General features: G+C 42.4%; 1 long non-coding RNA gene across 3 annotated transcripts in view; it reads right to left on the reverse strand.

The window, feature by feature from the left end:
* The window catches only part of LOC123331014, a 78,258-nt gene that overhangs the window by 42,946 nt on the left and 12,172 nt on the right, over nucleotides 1-23,140 (reverse strand). For 2 of the 3 annotated variants that reach the window (XR_006547400.2, XR_006547402.2), the window contains exon 2: nucleotides 21,738-21,890. This is a non-coding gene — a long non-coding RNA (uncharacterized LOC123331014). Of the gene's footprint in view, nucleotides 1-11,419; nucleotides 11,683-21,737; nucleotides 21,891-23,140 lie in introns of those variants that run through there. The other variant, XR_006547401.2, reaches the window with a different exon arrangement.

Genomic DNA, 23,140 nt, shown 5'->3' on the forward strand with positions numbered 1-23,140 from the left:
TATGCTGTCTAGGTTGGTCATAACTTTTCTTCCAAGGAGCAAGTGTCTTTTAATTTCATGTCTGCAATCAGCATCTGCAGTCATTTTGGAGCCCCCAAAAATAAAGTCTGTCACTGTGTCCATTGTTTCCCCATCTATTTGCCACGAAGTGATGGGACCAGATGCCAGGATCTTCATTTGCTGAATGTTGAGTTTTAATTCAACTTTTTCATTCTCCTCTTTCACTTTCATCAAGAGGCTCTTTAGTTCTTCGCTTTCTGCCATAAGGATGGTGTCATCTGCATATCTGAGGTTATTGATATTTCTCCCAGCAATCTTGATTCCAGCTTGTGCTTCATCCAGCCCAGTGTTTCTCATGATGTACTCTGCATATAAGTTAAATAAGCAGGGTGACAATAGACAGCCTTGACGTACTCCTTTCCCTATTTGGAACAGTCTGTTGTTCCATATCCAGTTCTAACTGTTGCTTCTTGACCTGCATACAGATTTCTCAAGAGGCAGGTCAGGTGGTCTGGTATTCCTTTCTCTTTCAGAATTTTCCACAGTTTATTGTGATCCACACAGTCAAAGGCTTTGACATAGTCAATAAAGTAGAAATAGATGTTTTGGGGGAATTTTCTTGCTTTTTCGATAATCCAACAGATGTTGGCAATTTGATCTCTGGCTCCTCTGCCTTTTTCTTTTTCTTTTTTTTAATTATTTTTAATTTAATTTAATTTTTTAACTTTACAATATTGTATTGGTTTTGCCATATATCAACATGAATCTGCCACAGGTATACACGTGTTCCCCATCCTGAACCCTCCTCCCTCCTCCCTCCCCGTACCATCCCTCTGGGTCATCCCAGTGCACCAGCCCCAAGCATCCAGTATCGTGCATCGAACCTGGACTGGCGACTCGTTCCATATATGATATTATACATGTTTCAATGCCATTCTCCCAGATCATCCCACCCTCTCCCTCTCTCACAGAGTCCAAAAGACTGTTCTATACATCAGTGTCTCTTTTGCTGTCTCATATACAGGGTATTGTTACCATCTTTCTAAATTCCATATATATGTGTTAGTATACTGAATTAGTGTTTTTCTTTCTGGCTTACTTCACTCTGTATAATAGGCTCCAGTTTCATCCACCTTATTAGAACTGATTCAAATGTATTCTTTTTAATGGCTGAGTAATACTCCATTGTGTATATGTACCACAGCTTTCTTATCCATTCATCTGCTGATGGACATCTAGGTTGCTTCCATGTCCTGGCTATTATAAACAGTGCTGCGATGAACATTGGGGTACACGTGTCTCTTTCCCTTCTGGTTTCCTCAGTGTGTATGCCCAGCAGTGGGACTGCTGGATCATAAGGCAGTTCTATTTTCAGTTTTTTAAGGAATCTCCACACTGTTCTCCATAGTGGCTGTACTAGTTTGCATTCCCACCAACAGTGTAAGAGGGTTCCCTTTTCTCCACACCCTTTCCAGCATTTATTGCTTGTAGACTTTTGGATCACAGCCATTCTGACTGGCGTGAAATGGTACCTCATAGTGGTTTTGATTTGCATTTCTCTGATAATGAGTGATGTTGAACATCTTTTCATGTGTTTGTTAGCCATCTGTATGTCTTCTTTGGAGAAATATCTATTTAGTTCTTTGGCCCATTTTTTAATTGGGTCATTTATTTTTCTGGAATTGAGCTGTAGGAGTTGCTTGTATATTTTTGAGATTAGTTGTTTTTCAGTTGCTTCATTTGCTATTATTTTCTCCCATTCTGAAGGCTCTCTTTCCACCTTGCTTATAGTTTCCTTTTTTGTGCAGAAGCTTTTAAGTTTAATTAGGTCCCATTTGTTTATTTTTGCTTTTATTTCCAATATTCTGGGAGGTGGGTCATAGAGGATCCTGCTGTGATGTATGTCAGAGAGTGTTTTGCCTATGTTCTCCTCTAGGTAAAGACCTATATATAGAAAACTATAAAATACTGGTGAAAGAAATCAAAGAGGACACTAATAGATGGAGAAATATACCATGTTCATGGATTGGAAGAATAAATATAGTGAAAATGAGTATACTACCCAAAGCAATTTATAGATTCAATGCAATCCCTATCAAGTTACCAACAGTGTTCTTCACAGAGCTAGAACAAATAATTTCACAATTTGTATGGAAATACAAAAAACCTTGAATAGCCAAAGCAATCTTGAGAAAGAAGAATGGAACTGGAGGAATCAACCTGCCTGACTTCAGGCTCTACTACATAGCCACAGTCATCAAGACAGAATGGTACTGGCACAAAGACAGAAATATACATCAATGGAACAAAATAGAAAGCCCAGAAATAAATCCATGCACCTATGGACACCTTATCTTTGACAAAAGAGGCAAGAATATTTTTACAATGGATTAAAGACAATCTCTTTAACAAGTGGTGCTGGGAAAACTGGTCAACCACTTGTAAAAGAATGAAACTAGAACACTTTCTAACACCATACACAAAATAAACTCTGCCTTTTCTAAAACCAGCTTGAACATCTGAAAGTTCACAGGTCACATACTGTTGAAGCCTGGCTTGGAGAATTTTGAGCATTACTTTACTAGCGTGTGAGATGAGTGCAATTATGTGGTAGTTTGAGCATTCTTTGGCATTGCCTTTCTTTGGGATTGGAATGAAAACTGACCTTTTCCAGTCCTGTGACCACTGCTGAGTTTTCCAAATTTGCTGGCATATTGAGTGCAGCATTTCACAGCATCATCTTTTAGCTCAACTGGAATTCCATCACCTCCACTAGCTTCGTTCGTAGTGATGTGTCCCAAGGCCCACTTGACTTCACATTCCAGGATGTCTGGCTCTATGTGAGTGAGAATACCATCGTGATCATCTGGGTCATGAAGATCATTTTTTGTGTAGTTCTGTGTATTCTTGCCACCTCTTCTTAATATCTTCTGCTTCTGTTAGGTCCATACCATTTCTGTCCTTTATTGAGCCCATCTTTGCATGAAATGTTCCCTTGGTATCTCTAATTTTCTTGAAGAGATCTCTAGTCTTTCCCATTCTATTGTTTTCCTCTATTTCTGGAATTTTTCATGAAATATTTTTGGACCATAGTGGGTAACGGAAACTTCAGAAAGTGAAACTGCTTATAAGGGGGTAACTGATTGAAGTAACAGTGCATCAGTTCTGAGTCCAAGCCATGAGACACTACAACTTCTGCCCTTGCTCTTGGAGAGCTGCCCAGCTGGGCAAAGCTAGCCCACTAGAGGGTGGGAGAGAGGGTATCCCCATCACCCAAGGGCAGCCAGTTCTCTCACTAGCACCTGAGTCCTGAAAAATAACCCAGTTGAGCCCAGGCCAAATTGTGTACACATAGAAACATTTTCTAAAATCAATATTGTCATTTCCAACTGCTGGACTTGGGGTGGTTTGCTGCACTTGAAGCTGACTGGCCCTGAAAGACCATGGCACCTCTTCCTTTAAAATCCCAGAAGACAGTATAGATACTTCCCATTGGGAACTATTTAGAAAAAATCCTATATGGGACAGAAGAATGAAATGGGAGTCTTTAGATTTTGTTTCACACACATTTTTCTCCGAATTTGTTAGATGGAGCTTTAAGCTCCAGCTAAAAGAGTATTTTCTGTTCATAAGTAAACAGCATAATCTTTTCATCATTCAAGAAACTTTACTGTGCACCTACTATGTGTTTGATGCTAAGAGAATGACATTATTTCTTTCTCAGCAAAAACAAAAATTGTGACAAGTGTAAATTTGCCCACCTTTTTTACTAGATGATATTAAAAATCAAGTTTTTAAGTTAATAGATTACATTTCCATAGTAATAAGGTCAGCTTTATGACAACATTACTAAAAAAAATATTATAAACATGTTTTAATAGCATGTACAAGTCATTTATGTATTATTAAGTGTAATAATGATAGCTTATGGTGAATGGTACTGGATTCATGGTCTCCAAAGGAGAAAGTTTCACTCCAGGACCAAAGATGCAGTCTCCGTCACTGAGAGCTTAGTGCAGTGAAGTTTTATTAAAGTGAAAGGGGTAGAGGAAGCTTCCAGCGAAAGAAAGGCACTGGAAGGGGGTGGGAGAGTACCCCTCCCCCCAGTTCAGGCAAGGCACTATATACTCTTCTGTTAGCTGCTGAGAACAGATAAAAGAATACCTCAAGGCTATGAAGTTTTACCAGGCCTTTCTCCCACAACATATATCCTGAGATAACACTGACACAAGATTGGTCAGGGAGCATGGGATCCGGTCAGGACATGTCTGGGTGAGAAAAATTGCTGCCACTTTCATCAGGGTGTCAGTTTCAGAGAAAACAGATTCCCAAACAAAATATATTGTTTCAATAGTAATCATTAACATAGAGCCTAAGAAATCATTTTTATGAGTAATATATAATGTCTTGCTATGTAATTATCAACTCCAGGCTTAAAGAAGGCTAGTTCCAGATGAACTAGATTGTTGCCATAGCAACACAGGGCTTAAGAAAGAAACATGTTCTACATGACTAAGGTGAAAGAATGTATGGAGAGAAGTGTTTGCCTCCTCCTTCTTCTTGGGGGTCCCTGGACTCCCTATCAACCTGATGAAGTGTAACTCTCTCAATAATACCTACTTGTAAACAGTTGAAAACCTAGAATCAGGTATTTAAGCAGATGTCAAGCCATCATTTGATTTTACCCAATGAAACTTGGTAGATCAGCTCTACCCTTGTACCATGCCCTTATAGTCAACTTTTGCCAAAAAGTGTATGTACCAATGAATACTTCCTGTCTTATGAATTCTGAGCAGCCTCCTTCTCTTTCTTCTCTTTGGCATTTGGTAACCACGTTGGTCGGAGAAGGCAATGGCACCCCACTCCAGTACTCTTGCCTGGAAAATCCCATGGACGGAGGAACCTGGTAGGCTCCAGTCCATGGGGTGGCTAAGAGTCGGGCATGACTGAGTGACTTCACTTACACTTTTCACTTTCATGCATGAGAGAAGGAAATGGCAACCCACTCCAGTATTCTTGCCTGGAGAATCCCAGGGACAGAGGAGCCTAGTGGGCTGCCGTCTATGGGGTTGCACAGAGTCAGACACAACTGAGGCGACTTAGCAGTAGCAGCAGCAGCAACCACATTGGTAATTTTATTACAATCGTCATTCTCAAATAGTTCTTCCTCGTCTACACTCATCCTCCCTGCACCTGTCAGTTCTGGCAGCGCCGCTGCCCTCTCTGCTCCCTCTCAGCAGGGCTGCCCCTTCCAGCAGAGAGTGGCCCTGTGCTTGTTCAGTTCCATGTGGTTAGCGTGGTGTTCCTTGTGGTCACAGGACACATTCTCAGCCTTTCTAACTGCCTGCAACAACACAAGATCCACAGTCTTTTCTCACTCATTCTTTCCCTTGTTCATTCACTCCACAGATGACTGTGGTCTGGGCACTATGCTGGGCATGGAAAATACAATTGTGAGCTGACTATCAGCTTAAACCCATTCTTGTGGAGCCCAGAGTCTAGTGCAAGAGACACGTCTTACACAGAAACAAGTGTAAAGATTGCCCCTGTGACATATACCACCTGATACGTGGATACTTTATAAAGCTGAGGCCAGAAAGAGCTTTTGAAAGGAAAGGTCACTTGAGTGAAATGTGAAACCTATAGAAACATCAACTGAGAGGAGGAAGAGGAGGCAAAGTGTAACAGACAGAGGGGCCTGCAAGTGCAAAAGCCCCATGGCAGGAGAGGCACAGAGAGGACATGGGAAGAAGGGCAGTCAGGGTGAAGTCAAGTTGAAATATGGGTGGGATGAAGGACCACACTGGGCAGGCCTTGGTGAGTTTACCTCTATGCCAAATGCAGAGGAAATCAATAAAGGACTTAGCAAATATTGACATGGGCAGGGTGGCATTTGTTGTTTTGCTGTGTTTTTTATTGAAGTACAATTTGTTTACAATATTGTGTGAATTTCTTTTGTACAGCAAAGTGACTCAATTACACATGTATATATTTTTTCATATTCTTATTCATTATGGTTTGTCACAGGCTACTGAATATAGTTCCCTGTGCTCTACAGCAGGAGCTTGTTGTCTATCCACCCTATATATAATAACATCTGCTAACCCCAAACTCCCAAACCTTCCCATTCTCTTCCACTTGGCTACCATGAGTCTGTTCTCTATGTCTATGAATCTGTTTTTGTTTCATGGACTTACTGATTTGTATGATATTTTAGATTGCAGTGTGACATTTTGAAAAGATCACTTTGGCTGCAGTGGATGTTAACATGCACTGACCTTCTGTTCTATAAGCTGTACCCCCAAAATAAGCCACCCCCAAGCCATAGTTGGGTCTTTAGGCCAAGGAATGAGAAGGAGCAACAGACGGAAGATGGTCGAAGAAGATAAAAGCCAGGGTAGAGAAGAGAGGACTCAGTGTTCTGCCCACCAGCTGTAGAAACCCCACCAGTCCACTCTGGCTGGCTTATTGAACATGTAGATTTCAAGACCCTCTTCTACAACTTCTAAGTCAACATCTGAGGAATCTGCCTTACTCTTCTGAGTCACCCCAGACAAAAAAGGTATATAACAGAGAAGTAAGTTGGAAAATGAGGCTGAAACTATTCAGGCTGAGCTAGGGTGTGTCCCTATGCCCAGAGTTATTCTGTGCCTGGCTGCCAGAACCCTCAGCTCAGTTCAGTCTCTCAGTCATGTCTGACTCTTTGCGACCCTATGGACTGCCGTACGCCAGGCTTCTCTGTCCATCACCATCTCCCAGAGCTCACTCAAACTCATGTCTATCAAGTTGCTGACACCATCCAACCATCTCATCCTCTGTCATCCCCTTCTCCACCTGCCTTCAATCTTTCCCAGAATCAGGGACTTTTCCAATGAGTCAGTCCTTCACATCAGGTGGCCAAAGTATTGAAGCTTCAGCTTCAACATCAGTCCTTCCAATGAATATTCAGGACTGATTTTCTTTAGGATTGACTGGTTGGATCTCCTTGCAGCCCAAGGGACTCTCAAGAGTCTTCTCCAACACCACAGTTCAAAAGCATCAATTCTTCGGCGCTCAGCCTTCTTCACAGTCCAACTCTCACATCCATACATGACCACAGGAAAAACCATAGCCTTGACTAGATGAACCTTTGTTGGCCAAGTAATGTCTCTGCTTTTGAATATGCTGTCTAGGTTGGTCATAGCTTTTCTTCCAAGGAGCAAGTGTCTTTTAATTTCATGGCTACAGTCACCATCTGCAGTGATTTTAGAGCATTTTAGAGCCCCCAAAAATAGTCTCTGTTTCCACCATTTCCCCATCTATTTGCCATGACGTGATGGGACCAGATGCCATGATCTCAGTTTTTTGAATGCTGAGTTTTAAGCCAACTTTTTCACTCTCCTCTTTCACTTTCATCAAGAGGCTCTTTAGTTCTTCGCTTTCTGCCATAAGTGTGGTGTCATCTGCATATCTGAGGTTATTGATATTTCTCCCCGCAGTCTTGATTCCAGCTTGTGTTTCATCCAGCCCAGCATTTCTCATGATGTACTTTGCATAGAAGTTAAATAAGCAGGGTGACAATATACAGCCTCATACTCCTTTCCCAATTTGGAACCAGTCTGTTGTTCCATGTCCAGTTCTAACTGTTGCTTCTTGACCTGAATACAGATTTCTCAGGAGGCAGGTCAGGTGGTCTGGTATTTTCATCTCTTGAAGAATTTTTCACAGTTTGTTGTGATCCACACTGTCAAAGGCTTTGGCGTAGTCAATAAAGCAGAAGTAGATGTTTTTCTGGAACCCTCTTGCTTTTTCGATAATCCAACGGATGTTGGCAATTTGATCTCTGGTTCCTCTGCCTTTTCTAAATCCAGCTTGAACATCTTTTCTAAATCCAGCTTGAACATCTGAAATTTCATGGTTCATGTACTGTTGAAGCCTGGCTTGGAGAATTTTGAGCATTACTTTACTAGCATGTGAGATGAGTGCAATTGTGTGGTAGTTTGAGCATTCTTTGGCATTGCCTTTCTTTGGAATTGGAGTGAACACTGACCTTTTTCAGTTCTGGGGCCACTGTTGAGTTTTCCAAGTTTGCTGGCATATTGAGTGCAGCACTTTCACAGCATCATCTTTTAGGATTTAGCTCAACTGGAATTCCATCTCCTCCACTAGCTTTGTTTGTAGTGATGCTTCCTAAGGCCCACTTGACTTTGCATTCCAGGATGTTTGGCTCTAGGCGAGTAATTATAATTCTTCTGTGTATTCTTGCCACCTTTTCTTACTATCTTCTGCTTCTGTTAGGGTCACACCATTTGTGTCATTTATTGAGCCCATCTTTGCATGAAATGTTCCCTTGGTATCTCTGATTTTCTTGAAGAGATCTCTAGTCTTTCCCATTCTATTTTTTTCCCCCTCTATTTCTTTGCACTGATCACTGAGGAAGGATCAGAGCCCAGAGCCCTTCCAGCGATGCATGTTCAATTCCAAGCTGCACTTCTGTGTGGAAGCCCCCTCTCCAGGCTCACTGTGCTAGCAGGCATCTTACCTTCCTCCCTCTCTGATTGCTCATCATACTTTAAATCAAAGGTTGGCAAATTAGAATTCCTGTGCCAAATCTAGCCATCCCTTGGGTTTCATATAGCCTTAAAGCTAAAAAACCATAAGACTATTGTGTAACATAATAAAATCATATGAAATTCAAATTTAGCATCCACAAATGAAGTTGTATTGAAACACATGTGTATGTATTTGTTATTCACTGCTGATTTTATTTTACACATACTTCACCAAGGCAGAGCTGAATAGTTGTGATAGAGAACATTAGGAACACAAAAACCTAAAATATTTCCATTTTTAAAAAAGAAAACTCGTGCCTTCAGTTAAGCTCTTAGCCTCTTTGGTCAAATTACTAATAAATTACAAAACTCCTGTGAGGCAAATAATTAACTTGTAATGCAAATAATTCGGAGAAGGTAATGGCACCCCACTTCAGTACTCTTGCCTGGAAAATCCCATGGATGGAGGAGCCTGGTAGGCTGCAGTCCATGGGGTCGCTAGGAGTCAGACACGACTGAGTGACTTCACTTTTACTTTTCATTTTCATGCATTGGAGAAGGAAAATGGCAACCCACTCCAGTGATCTTGCCTGGAGAATCCCAGGGATGGGGGAGCCCTGTGGGCTGCCGTCTCTGGGGTCGCACAGAGTCGGACACAACTGAAGCGACTTAGCAGCAGCAGCAGCAAATGATTGCCCCATAATTTAAATCCATCATAAGCTTGACTTTTTATATTGAATTATCTCACAGTTAGACATACCTTTACCTATGTACCATGATTCACTTACTGCTAGTCAATTCAGAAAATATTTGATTTCACAAAGGCTGTAATAGGGTTCTTGGTTCACTGTACTGCACATACTTCTCTAGAAGCAATAAAACAAAACCAGAAGGGTAGTCTCTACTCAAATTCTAATTGATTTATCCAAAACAGAATTAATTATCTTTGGCTTAAAATGTACTCTGGGTTAACATGGTACGTTTGAATGATAACATTTTATGAATATGCAAAATGCCTTTGAAAACAGTAAAAATCAGAGAATTCACACCAGTGACAAGGAGGCCCAGTACACATTAGCACATTTCTTGGGAGCGAGGATTAATTGGAAAAAAAAAAAATGATGAAGTTTACAGAATCACCCTGTAAACTGTGCCCAGAGAGACACACACTGTTGACAAGACTCTTTCAGTAAAGATACCATAACATGTTTGGTAAACAGGATGTGAGTTACACTAGTCGGAGACCTCATTACAGCTCTTGGCTATGAAATCTTGGTGGAAAAGTGGGGTGAGACTGCTGGGTTTTCTGTGAGAAGTATTGAGTTTGCGGATTATTAAGGAGGTGAGAAGCAGTAAACAAGTGGGGTTAGCCGGCACAGCACTTTTCAAATCTCATTCTGTCGCTGATACTTTGACTGCTGGAGACATTCCTTCCTGATTCAAATAAGCCCCGGAAATCGTCTTTTAAAATATGATTATTATCTTGTTTGGTTTGGTTTTGATTTTTCTATACCAGGTGCCACTCCTACAGCAGTAAAATATTTTAAAAGAGAGGCATTGGACTCTAGTAGAGAAAAAACAAAACAGCTGCTAATAACGCAGCCTTGGATGTCACCTTCTCAAGCTTTCCCAACTCTTAATAGGCCCACAAGAGAACAGAAAAATTTTAAACCCAGGGAGCAAGGAAATTAAGATCATTTCCTCTACCATGGGCCAAAACTGAGCAATCTGATAGAGAAAGCAAAATAGTTTTCCCTACCTCCACTCCTCAACTCATACCTTTTATTTTTCCATATCAATTATTGGTTTACTCCTTGATCATTAATTCAGTAAGTACCTTCTGGACACCTGAGAAGCACATGTTTTACATTTCTGGCAGTTCTACAGGAAAGCCGCCAGCAGTGTCTTCTGTATTAGTCAGGGTGGGAGAGATGCTGTAACAAACAAGGCCAGTGTCTCACTGAATGAACACAATCAAGATCAGCTTCTCACTTGTGTACATTTTCAGTGTAGAAATCGGCTCACAGGCTCTTCCTCCTTATTGCTCCATCATACTCAGGGTTTCAGGGCCTCCGTTGTACACTTCATCAGACCAGCAGTTGGAGAAAAAGGAGCCAAGGACCCTGTGAGGAGGGTTCCAGGAGCCAAGCATTTAAGGAACACACGTCATTGGGCTCTGTTCTACAGTCAGAGGCCAGTCACTTGGTCACGGGTAACAGTAATGAGAAATGCGAGAAATGTGGTCTAAATCTCTTCCTGGGGGATGAATGGAGGGGTTTGGGCAAGAGCTAGCAAGGCTTGGCTGTTCCTGACTTCAGAAAGCTTAATCTCCCCCCACACCAGCCAGAAACCACCATGCCATCAAGGACTGACACCCCAGGGCCTAGAATCACCCAACCTCCAGACCACTGTGGGCAGGAAAAGGAAATGTTAACTTGATTTAGATATGAGACTGAGAAATTGCTCTCTGCCAGCGTTTTATTCTTATTAAAATAAGTAGAATATTTTAATCTTGTGGAATCTTCTCAACCACTTTGAAATGAGGCCTTATCATCAACACATTTATGAGGACAAACTGAGATTCAGAGAGGTTAAAATCCTTCTAGAGTGACTGGGATTCCATCTCACAACCCTGAACCCCAGTCTAGTGCTGTTTCACTGCACCACTGGTCCCCAAACTTGAGTCTTATGGGCCCCACTCTCAGGTCTCTTACCATACTGGCATGCTAGTTATTGTTAAAAACATCCACTCATTAAAACTTAGGCTCCAATATCCTATGATAAACCATAATGGAAAAGAATATTTTTATAAAAGAATGTGTGTATATATATATATATAAATGTGTAACTGGATCACTTTTCTATATAGCAGTAATTAATGCAACACTGGAAATCAACTTTACTTTAAAACAACAACAAAAAAATCATAGTCTCAGCCAAAGCAATACTCTCTGTGAGCTAAGATACAGGATGTGGCATAGACTTGGGTTACCATAATGTTCAATGACTTGCCTTGAAAGCAAACCAAAATCATTCTGTTGTTTTTGAGATTGCAACCAAGTACTCCATTTTGGACTCTTTTGTTTGCTGTGAGGTGTTCAATCTTGCCATCTCCTGCGTGACCATATCCAAATTGCATGGATTCATGGACCTAATGGAAAAGATCAGTTTCATTCCAATCTCAAAGAAAGGCAATGCCACAGAATGTCCAAACTCTGCACAATTGTGCTCATTTCACATGCTAGCAAGGTTATGCTCAAAATTTTTCAAGCTAGGCTTCAGCAGTACCTGAACTGAGAACTTTCAGATGTACAAGCTGGGTATGGAAGAGACAGAGGAACCAGAGATCAAATTGCCAACACTCATTGGATCATGGAGAAAGCAAGGGAGTTACAGAAAAACTTCTGACTCACTGACTATATTAAAGCCTTTGACTGTGTGGATCACAACAAACTGGAAAATTCTTAAAGAGTTGTGGGTAGAAGGCCATCTTTCCTGCCTCCTGAGAAACCTGTATGCAGGTCAAAAAGCAACAGTTAGAACTGGATATGAAACAACTGACTTGTTCAAAATTGGGGAAGGAGTATGTCAAGGTTGTATATAGTCATCCAGATCATTTAATTTATGCAGAGTACATCATGAGAAATGACAAGCTGGATGAATCACAAGCTGGAATCAAGCTTTCTGGCAGAAATACCAACAATCTCAGATACACAGACAATACCACTCTAATGGCAGAAAGTGAAGAGGAACTGAAGGGCCTTTTGATGAGGATGAAAGAGGAGAGTGAAAAAGCTGGCTTGAAACTCAACATACAAAAACTAAGATCATGGCATCGAGTTCATGGCATCCATCACTTCATGGCAAATTCAGTTCAGTTCAGCTCAGTCGTGTCTGACACTTTGCCACCCCATGGACTGCAGTACGCCAGGCCTCCCTGTCCATCACCAACTCCCTTAGCTTGCTCAGACTCATGTCCATTGAGTCGGTGATGCCATCCAAACATCTCATCCTGTCATCCCCTTCTCCTCCTGCCCTCAATCTTTCCCAGCATCAGGGTCTTTTCAAATGAGTCAGTTCTTCCCATCAGGTGGCCAAAGTATTGGAGTTTTGGCTTCAGCATCAGTCCTTCCAATGAATATTCAGGACTGATTTCCTCTAGGATGGACTGGTTGGATCTCCTTGCAGTCCAAGGGACTCTCAAACATCTTCTTCAACACCATAGTTCAAAAGCATCAATTCTTCAGCACTCAGTTTTCTTTAGGGTCCAACTCTCACATCCATAGAAGGGGGAAAAGTGGAAACAGTGACAGATTGTATTTTATTGGGCTCCAAAAGCACTACAGACGGTGACTGCAGCCACAAAATTAGAAGATGCTTACTCCTTGGAAGGAAAGCTGTGACAAACCTAGACAGTGTATTAAAAAGCAGAGACATCACTTTGCCAACAAAGGCCCACATAGTCAAAAGTATGGTTTTTCCAACGGTCATGTATGGATGTGAGTGTTGGACCATAAAGAAGGCTGAGCATCAAAGAATTGATGCTTTTGAATTGTGGTGTTAGAGAAGACTCTTGAGAGTCCCTTGGACTGCAAGGAGATCAAACCAGTTGATCCTAAAGGAAATCAACCCTGAATTTTCACTGGAAAAACTGTTGCTGAAGCTGAAGCTCCAATACTTCAGGCACCTGATGCAGAGTCAATTCATTGGAAAAGACCTTGATGCTAGGAAAAACTCAGGGCAAAAGGAGAAGGGGATGGCAATGGATGAGATGGTTAGATAACATTATTGACTCAATGGACAAAATTTGAGCAAACTCCGGGAAATATGAAGGACAGAGGACCCTGGTGTGCTATAGTCCATGAGATTGCAAAGTGTCAGACATAACGTAGCGACTGAACAATAACAAGATGCAGATACTGTATTTTCTAGTACATATATTATCAGTGGTCAACATCTCACACCTTGGCAATCACTTAATTTCCCTTATCCTCTTATTTGTCTTGATGATGATAACCTGATAAGTAATTCTGGTCAAAGATTAAAAAAAACAGGATTGATGGCTCTATGACACTTTCTCTCTGGCATTTGCCTTTTAAAAAACATATACTGGGTTTAAACTGTACAAAAAAGATCTTCACGACCCAGATAATCACAATGGTGTGATCACTGACCTAGAGCCAGACATCCTGGAATGTGAAGTCAAGCGGGACTTAGAAAGCATCACTATGAACAAAGCTAGTGGAGGTGATAGAATTCCAGTTGAGCTATTTCAAATCCTGAAAGATGATGCTGTGAAAGTGCTGCACTCAATATGCCAGCAAATTTGGAAAACTTAGCAGTGGCCACAGGACTGGAAAAGTCAGTTTTCATTCCAATTCCAAAGAAAGGCAATGCCAAAGAATGCTCAAACTACTGCACAATTGCACTCACCTCACATGCTAGTAAAGTAATGCTTAAAATTCTCCAAGCCAGGCTTCAGCAATATGTGAACCATGAACTTCCAGATGTTCAAGCTGGTTTTAGAAAAGGCAGAGGAACCAGAGATCAAATTGCCAACATCCGCTGGATCATGGAAAAAGCAAGAGAGTTCCAGAAAAACATATATTTCTGCTTTATTGACTATGCCAAGGCCTTTGACTGTGTGGATCACAATAAACTGTGGAAAATTCTGAAAGAGATGGGAATACCAGACCACCTGATCTGCCTCTTGAGAAATTTGTATGCAGGTCAGGAAGCAACAGTTAGAACTGGACATGGAACCTATTTGGTTCCAAATAGGAAAAGGAGTACATCAAGGCTGTATATTGTCACCCTGCTTATTTAACTTATATGCAGAGTACATGATGAGAAACGCTGGACTGGAAGAAACAGAAGCTGGAATCAAGATTGCCGGGAGAAATATCAATAACCTCAGATACGCAGATGACACCACCCTTATGGCAGAAAGTGAAGAGGAACTCAAAAGCCTCTTGATGAAAGTGAAAGTGGAGAGTGAAAAAGTTGGCTTAAAGCTCAACATTCAGAAAATGAAGATCATGGCATCCGGTCCCACCACTTCATGGCAAATAGATGGGGAAACAGTGGAAACAGTGTCAGACTTTATTTTTCTGGGCTCCAAAATCACTACAGATGGTGACTGCAGCCATGAAATTAAAAGATGCTTACTCCTTGGAATAAAAGTTATGACCAACCTAGATAGCATATTCAAAAGCAGAGACATTACTTTGCCAACAAAGGTCCGTCTAGTCAAGGCTATGGTTTTTCCTGTGGTCATGTATGGATGTGAGAGTTGGACTGTGAAGAAGGCTGAGCACCGAAGAATTGATGCTTTTGAACTGTGGTGTTGGAGAAGACTCTTGAGAGTCCCTTGGACTGCAAGGAGATCCAACCAGCCCATTCTGAAGGAGATCAGCCCTGGGATTTCTTTGGAAGGAATGATGCTAAAGCTGAAACTCCAGTACTTTGGCCACCTCATGCGAAGAGTTGACTCATTGGAAAAGACTCTGATGCTGGGAGGGATTGGGGGCAGGAGGAGAAGGGGACGCCAGAGGATGAGATGGCTGGATGACATCACTGACTCCATGGACGTATCTGAGTGAACTCCAGGAGTTGGTGATGGACAGGGAGGCCAGGTGTGCTGCGATTCATGGGGTCGCAAAGAGTTGGACACGACTGAGCGACTAATCTGATCTGATACTGGGTTTAACCCAGAGATAAGGCTTTGTAAGATGACATCCTTCAAATTACTCCACCATGAGTTTTCATTTTAGAGCCACAGGAATGACTTAAAATAAAAAGACAATTTTAAAAACGCAACTGCAAATTCAAGAAATTGTGACTTAAAAAATTTGAAAAAATAATTCCAGAAAGTTCTAAAAAGCAAAACTTGAGTTTGCCACAGACCAGCAACTATTTCAATAGCATTTACATTGAATTTACAGCTATTTACATGGCATAGTGCATAGTGAAGTTGCTCAGTCGTGTCTGGCTCTTTGCGACCCCATGGACTGTAGCCTACCACACTCCTCCTCCATCCATGGGATTTTCCAGGCAAGAGTAATGGAGTGGGTTGCCATTTTCTTCTCCAGAGGATCTTCCCAACCCAGGGATTGAACCTGGGTCTCCCACATTGTAAGCAGACACTTTACCATCTGAGCCACCAGGCAAGTCACTTACACTATATTAGGTATTATAAGTAATCTAGACATGATTTAAAGCATACAGAAGGATGTACATAAGTTACATGCAAATATGTCACATTTTATATAAGGGACTTGAGCATCCACGAATTGTGGTGTCCACAGGGGTCCTGGAATCAACCAACCTCAGCCCTGGATGCTGAGGGACAACTGTGTACCTATGGCTTCATCCTGACAAGAACTTAGCAACCTGCCTTCTACATCCTCCCAGTCTCATCCTCTGTCTATCCACACTCCTTGATAATATGGAGTCTCAATTACCTTGAAAGGAACTTTATATTGCAATGAGCATTCCATTTTATAGGCAGCTAAGCAGAGGCTTAAACTTGCATTCAGTTGAAATAGTTATAGAATAATTGACTAAATTATCTATGTAGCATGAAAAGATTTCAATATTGCTAATAATTAGAGAAATGCAAATCCAAAATACAATAAGCTTATTACCTCACACCAGTCAGAATGGCCTTCATCAAAATTCAACAAACAATAAATGCTGGACAGGGTATGGAGAAAAGGGAATCCTCTTATACTGTGGGTGTAAATGTAAATTGGTATAGCCACTATGGAAAACAGCATGGAGATTCCTTAAAAAACTAAGGACTTCCCTGGTGGTCCAGTGGTTAAGAAACTGCCATGCAATGCAGGGGACAAGGTTCAATCTCTTGTCCCCTGGGTCAGGGGTCAGGGAACGAGGGTTCCACAATCCCCGACCACAATTAAAGAGGTCCTTAAACCTGTATGCAGATCAGGAAGCAACAGTTAGAACTGGACATGGAACAACAGACTGGTTCCAAATAGGAAAAGGAGTACATCAAGGCTGTATATTGTCACCCTGCTTATTTAACTTATATGCAGAGTACATCATGAGAAATGCTGGGCTGGATGAAGCACAAGCTGGAATCAAGATTGCCAGGAGAAATATCAATAACCTCAGATATGCAGATGACACCACCCTTATGGCAGAAAGCGAAGAAGAACTAAAGAGCCTCTTGATGAAAGTGAAAGAGGAGAGTGAAAAACTTGGCTTAAAACTCAACATTCAGAAAACTAAGATCATGGCATCCAGTCCCATCACTTCATGGCAAATAGATGGGGAAACAGTGGAAACCATGGCTGACTTTATTTTTCTGGGCTCCAAAATCACTGCAGATGGTAATTGAAACCATGAAATTAAAAGACGCTTACTCCTTGGAAGGAAAGTTATAACCAACCTAGATAGCATATTCAAAAGCAGAGACATTACTTTGCCAACAAAGGTCCGTCTAGTCAAGGCTATGGTTTTTCCAGTAGGCATGTATGGATGTGAGAGTTGGACTGTGAAGAAAGCTGAGCACCGAAGAATTGATGCTTTTGAACTGTGGTGTTGGAGAAGACTCTTGAGAGTCCCTTGGAGTGCAAGGAGATCCAACCAGTCCGTTCTAAAGGAGATCGGTCGTGGGTGTTCATTGGAAGGGCTGATGTTGAAGCTGAAACTCCAGTACTTTGGCCACCTGATGCGAAGAGCTGAGTCATTTGAAAAGACCCTGATGCTGGGAAAGATTGACGGCAGGAGGAGAAGGGGACAACAGAGGATGAGATGGTTGGATAGCATCACCAACTCAATGGACATGGGTTTCAGTGAACTCTGGGAGTTGGTGATGGACAGGGAGGCCTGGAGTGCTGCGATTCATGGGGTCGCAAAGAGTCGGACATGACTGAGCAGCTGAACTGAACTGACTATGCCTAAATGAAAGATCCTGTACGACAAAACTAAGACCTGATGGAGCCAAATAAGTAAAAGTTAAAAAAAAGAAAAAACTAAAAATAGAGTTACCATATGATCCAGCAGTCCTATTCTTGGGCATACATCTGGAGAAAATCAGAATTTGAAAAGATATACACACCCCAATGTTCATAGCAGAACTACTTACAATAGCCATGACATGAAAGCAACCAATATGTCCATCAACAGATGATTAGATAAAGAAAGTGTGGTACATATATAGAATGGAATACCACTCAACCATAAAAAAGAACGAAATAATGTCATCTGCAGCAACATGACGGACCTAGACATCATCATACTGAGTGAAGTCAGACAGAGAAAGACAAATAGCATATAACTTATACGGGAAATCCAAAAAGATGATACCAATGAACTTATTCATAAAATAGAAATAAACTCACCGACTTCAAAGAGAAACTTACGGTTAGCAAAGGGGAAAAGTAATGGGGAGGAATAAATCAGGAGTTTGGGATTAACATATATATACACACTCCTGTATAGAAAATAGACAATCAACAAGGACTTACTCAATATTCTGTAATAACGAATATGGGAAAAGAATCTGAAAAAGAATGGATATATATATTCATATATGTATAATTGAATCACTTTTCTATACCTCTGAAACTAACACAACACAGTCAGTAAATCAACCGTGAAAGTGAAGAGTGTTAGTCGCTCAGATGTGTCCAACTCTTTAAGACCCCATGGTCTGTGGAACTCTCTAGACAAAAATACTGGAGTGGGTTGCCATTCCCTCCTCCAGAGGATCTTCTTGTGAACCTGAGTCTCCCACATTGAAGGCGGATTCTTGTCTGTCTGAGCCACAGGGAAGCCCTAAGAATCCTGGAGTGGGTAGCCATTCCCTTCTCCAGGGTATCTTCCCAACCCATACACTGCAATGGAAAATAAAATTAAAGTAAATAAATAGTGCAGGAAGGTCTGTCCTACAGGCCTAATGACATCACTAGATTCCTGCTGGAGGCTGGAGACCAAAGTCCAGAACACACTTGCCCTCCTGTCAAAGCCCCTTCCCAGTGAGCCCTACTCACTGTCTTCCTGCCCATGTGTAGTCTGCTTAGAGGCTGGGCTGGCCTGGGCCCGTGACTCCCTTTAGCTGATGGGATGCGGGAGGGAAGGCAGGACAGTGCCAAGGCATGGCAGCCTGAGTCACCATATAAGAGGTCCAGCTGCTTTGCAGACACCCCATGCAAAGGCCAATGTCAGCAGAGAAGGGAAAGCGAACCCTCCCCCTCAGCCCCTGACCGCCAAGCCCAGCTTGGGCACTCTTGCTAAGGTGCCAGTCAGACCTGGAGTGAAGGACCCTGGATGCCCAGCCCCATCCTAACCCGTGCAGCTTCAAGCAGAACCCAGTGAGGCCAGCAGAAGAGCATCTGACGAGGCCTGTTTAACCAGAGAAACAGCCCCATGTGTCAGGTCAGGGCTGGACAGGCCGCAGATGGCTCCAGTCATTCAAGGGTCCCGTCTTTGGGGTGCCAGCTCCCAGAGCACAGAGGATAAGGAGATGCCTGTCAGTGTAAGCCACTAAACGCTGGAGTGGTTTCCATGTAACCAGAACGCAGGGTGAGGCGGAAACGGGGGGTGAAGACGAGGACTCATCCAGTGACTTCGTTCCAGGGCTGGGTTCTCTGTTTTGTTCAGTGGATGTCTCTGAGCAGAGCCTCTGCCATCTTGTTACACCAAGATACTTAAATGATTTCACGGGGAAGAATTTTAGTCCTTCGTGACACCTGGGGATGTAAAGAGTGTTTGTCTGTAGTTGTCGTTCTTTTCATCTAGACGGGAGCTTCCTTGAAACCTACAGCAAAGAATGGAGATAAAAGCAGCCTTCCAATCCCACATATCTGTCTCCATGCCCAAAAGCACAGAAACCTGTGCATTTTGCAAAAACATGAGGCTGTCTGAATCAGCCCTTCAATCCAGTGAAGCGTCTGGAAGAGGAAAATAAAGCGTGCTCACATGGGCTCATGAAATCCTAACGGTAATCACCCTACCCCTAACCCTGGACTCCTTCTTCTTCCCTTTTTATTTTTTAAGCTGTGAAGGAGCACCTGCCATGAGCTGTGGTGGTTCCTCTTTTCATATTGTCTGACAGTAGCAGTTGGATCAGGCTGGAGCCAGTGTGACTGAGAGGCAGACTCCCCGCTTCCACAAAGCTGAATTTAATAAGCTGTGAACAGCATGCCAAGATGGAGACCTCCCTCCCCATCACTTATCCTGACACCAGCCCCTCGGCGGGGGTCGCCTTGCTGCAGTAATCTGGGTGAGGCTGACCAAGCGTCCCGCTTACAAGTTCAATATAATGGAACAGCAGGGGGCGAAGGGCTGGCAAAAAAGCTTAGCGAAGTTAAAGCCTATTACGCTATGCTTGAGGAAAAATGAGTCATAAAATATTACACCCAGAGCAAGACTTGAACCTGCCAAAGGCGGCAGTGACACGGGCTCAGCCTGGTTCCGTAGTGGTGCATTCACGATTCTGCGGTCCAGGGTGATGCGGATTTCAGTGTCTTGAATCCTGATGGAAATGCATATGCAAATTTCCCCTGAAGCCCACCCCTCCCTCAGTCTAACAGGCAAAATGACGGCACGCTGCGTGTGTCAAAGAAAATGATGCCTTTTTAATCTGCCTGTAGTGGCAAGCAGAAGGCAAGAAACTGGACAGAGATCTTTCAGCTGCATGCTGTGGTCTTTGTTGTTTTTTGATGCCTCTCTTGATGCTGAATGTAAAACTAGTAGGAGAATTAAGAGGCAAATGGTCTCTGAGTTAATCTGAATATCAGCTTTCCAATATAAGTGAGTTCTAACACAAACTCTTCAACACAAGTGAATCAAATCCAGCTCTAGGACTCGGAAGCAACTTGCCTCATGCCTTCAATCAGTCACTGCTCTGGACCCAATCTCGTCTCCATCTAACTAAAAAGCTGAACATTTTTGAAAGAACGACAATAGAACTAAGGCTTGTGATTTTTTTTTCCTGCTCCCCCTAGACCAGCTGCTACAGGTTCTTATGACAACAATGGCCAGTCCAATCAGGTGGGGTGCATTATGTCATTATAAACATATAACGTCAAATCCCATAGGATTTAATGCTAAGAATGACCTCTCATGTAAGCTATGAACTTTGAATGATAATGATGAGTCAACATATGTTCTTCAACTATAGCAAAGGTATTACACCAGTAGAGGATGTTAATAGGAGGGGAGGCTGTGCTTGTCTGAGGACAGGGGTATATGGTAAATGTCCATATTTTCCCTTTAATTTCCTCTGAACCTAAAACTGCTTTAAAAAAAATAAAATCTACTTAAAAAATTTTATAGAACTGTACACACATTAAAAAAATTACTACATGTAAGTTTTATATATAAATGGGAAAGAAGTAAGAAGGGAAGGAGGAAGGGAGTGAGGAAGTAAAGACAGAAGTGGGGAAAGAAGTTAGCTTTGAGATTAGAAGGTGAACAACAAGTTGTTAGATCCAGGTAGGACCTACCCTCTCCTCTGAGGAGAGCAGTCTCCCAATACAACCTTGAAAATCAAAAGATCACAAAACAGCATGATTGAAGGGGGACGCAATCACTCTCTCTGCTACATTCACAAAGCCTGCCAGGTAGACACTTGCTGTCCTCATCTTATAGACAAGGAGCCCATGGAACAATGGTTGAATGACTGCAGTCTATCGGTAGGGGCTGAATCTGTGAGTTGAATCCAGGTCTATGCACTCCTGGTGGTCTACAGTCCACCGGCTTATAAAGAGTCAGACACAACTGAGTGACTAACACTTTCACTTTTCTTTGATCCCAAAGTTTAGGTTCTGATCACAAAACACTAACACAGATGTTCAAGACCAGCTATTGATAACTGAGCAATATTGTATCTGGAAAGCATCCTCCAAGGTGAATGGAGGGGGTGGCGGGGTTGGGGGTGGCATATGAAGGAGGAAGGAGGAGGAGCCGGGACCAGGGACTGCCATCAAGTTACTAGCTTCACTGTGTGTATCACACATAGCAAGAATGAACTGGGAAGTTTTGTAAGCTAAGCTTTCTGCAACTTCTAGGGAAGGAGTGGTTACGTTTATTTCAAAGACTGATGAGAGCACAGATATTAAATCTCTCCTTCCACTGATCCTGCCCAGATGCTGAATAATCAGAACATTTGTTCTGCATTCATTCCAAAGAAAAGCATTTGTTTTCCCAACTGAAGTATGAAGGAACATCACTTACTTGCTGTCGCTTCAAGCAAAGCCACTGGATCCTAGCAGGGGCTGATCAAATTCTAAATGACATTAACAGTTAAATCCTGGCATTTTGGAGACTTGTAATTTTCCGAACAGTTATTCCAAGGACTTCATGACCTTCCACCTTCTACCCCTTGATCTGAAAAACAAACACACACACACAGGCCATTTCAGTGATCACGCTCGTTCAGCGAAAGCCACGCGTGCAAACGAGAGTCATCTGGTGGGGTGTTAACATCACACAGAATTCATTATTTTGGAAGAACAGGAATAGCTTTTAAACAAAAATCCAATTAATACGTTTAATTAAACTGAAGCAGTTGCAAAAGGAATTTAAAAGTGATTCTACTGGTTATAAGTCACAGTAACATTGCAGCCACCTCGGGGTCACACTCCGTTTTGTCTCTGGGCTTTTGAATACACAAGCCCCTCTCTGTCTCTGGAACATTCCGCCAGCCCACCCCACCGCCCAGCATCCTATTCTTCAGAGTCATCCTTCAGGTTTCCGTTTGTGTGTAATTTTCTCCAGGGATTGTTTTTCCCATTCTGGTACCCCACAGGCCAATTCCCAAGAAGGTATTCAAGCCCACAGCTCAAAGGAGACATCCTACCACAGAAGGCATCCATCTGTGTAATAGATGCCAGCTTCTTCTCTCAATCCCACTAGCTCATGAAGACAAGGACTTCTTTATTTGTTTAACTGGAGTAAAATCGCTACAATGCTGTGTTATTTTCTGCTATACAACAACGTGAATCAGCTATATGTATACACACGCCCTCTCCCTCTTGCGCCTCCCTCCCAGCCCCTGGTCGCAGGCCTCTAGGCCATGGCAGAGCACTGCGCTGAGCGCTGCGTGCTGTGCAGCAGCTCCCCACCAGCTCTCTGCTTTACACATGGGAGTGTGTATATGTCAGTGCTACTCTCCCAACAAACACCACTTCTGGACGGCTGTAGCTAGACACCTAGCCTACATTACATGCTCACAATGGTTGCCGAATGAGTGGATGGCATGTCTGTTTATTCCCTGTGAAGCCTAGCCTAGATTAGGAGATAACACGTGGATCAGAAAGATGGAATCCTGATTTACCAGCTCTGTGACTTTTTGAAAATTGCTTGATCTTTGTAATCTTCTGTTTCCTCATTTGCATTATGGGAACGTTCATATTGACCTGTCAAGGATGTTATGCCAATAAGTGAAATTTTGTGAGTTGATTGCTTGACATTCTTACCTAGGAAACAGTAAGCACTCAATAACTGGTACGTGTGTTCTGCTGGGAAACATGTTAATATCTACAGGGCATTTACTCCCATCACCATGCTGCTCTGAGATGCTAAGTATAGAAAGCAGAGGCTCTCACATATTGGTGTGCAGGGTGACCATGTGGATG

Source organism: Bubalus bubalis, chromosome 21, assembly GCF_019923935.1.
Source record: "Bubalus bubalis isolate 160015118507 breed Murrah chromosome 21, NDDB_SH_1, whole genome shotgun sequence".
In the NCBI taxonomy this organism is placed as follows: Eukaryota; Metazoa; Chordata; class Mammalia; order Artiodactyla; family Bovidae; genus Bubalus; species Bubalus bubalis.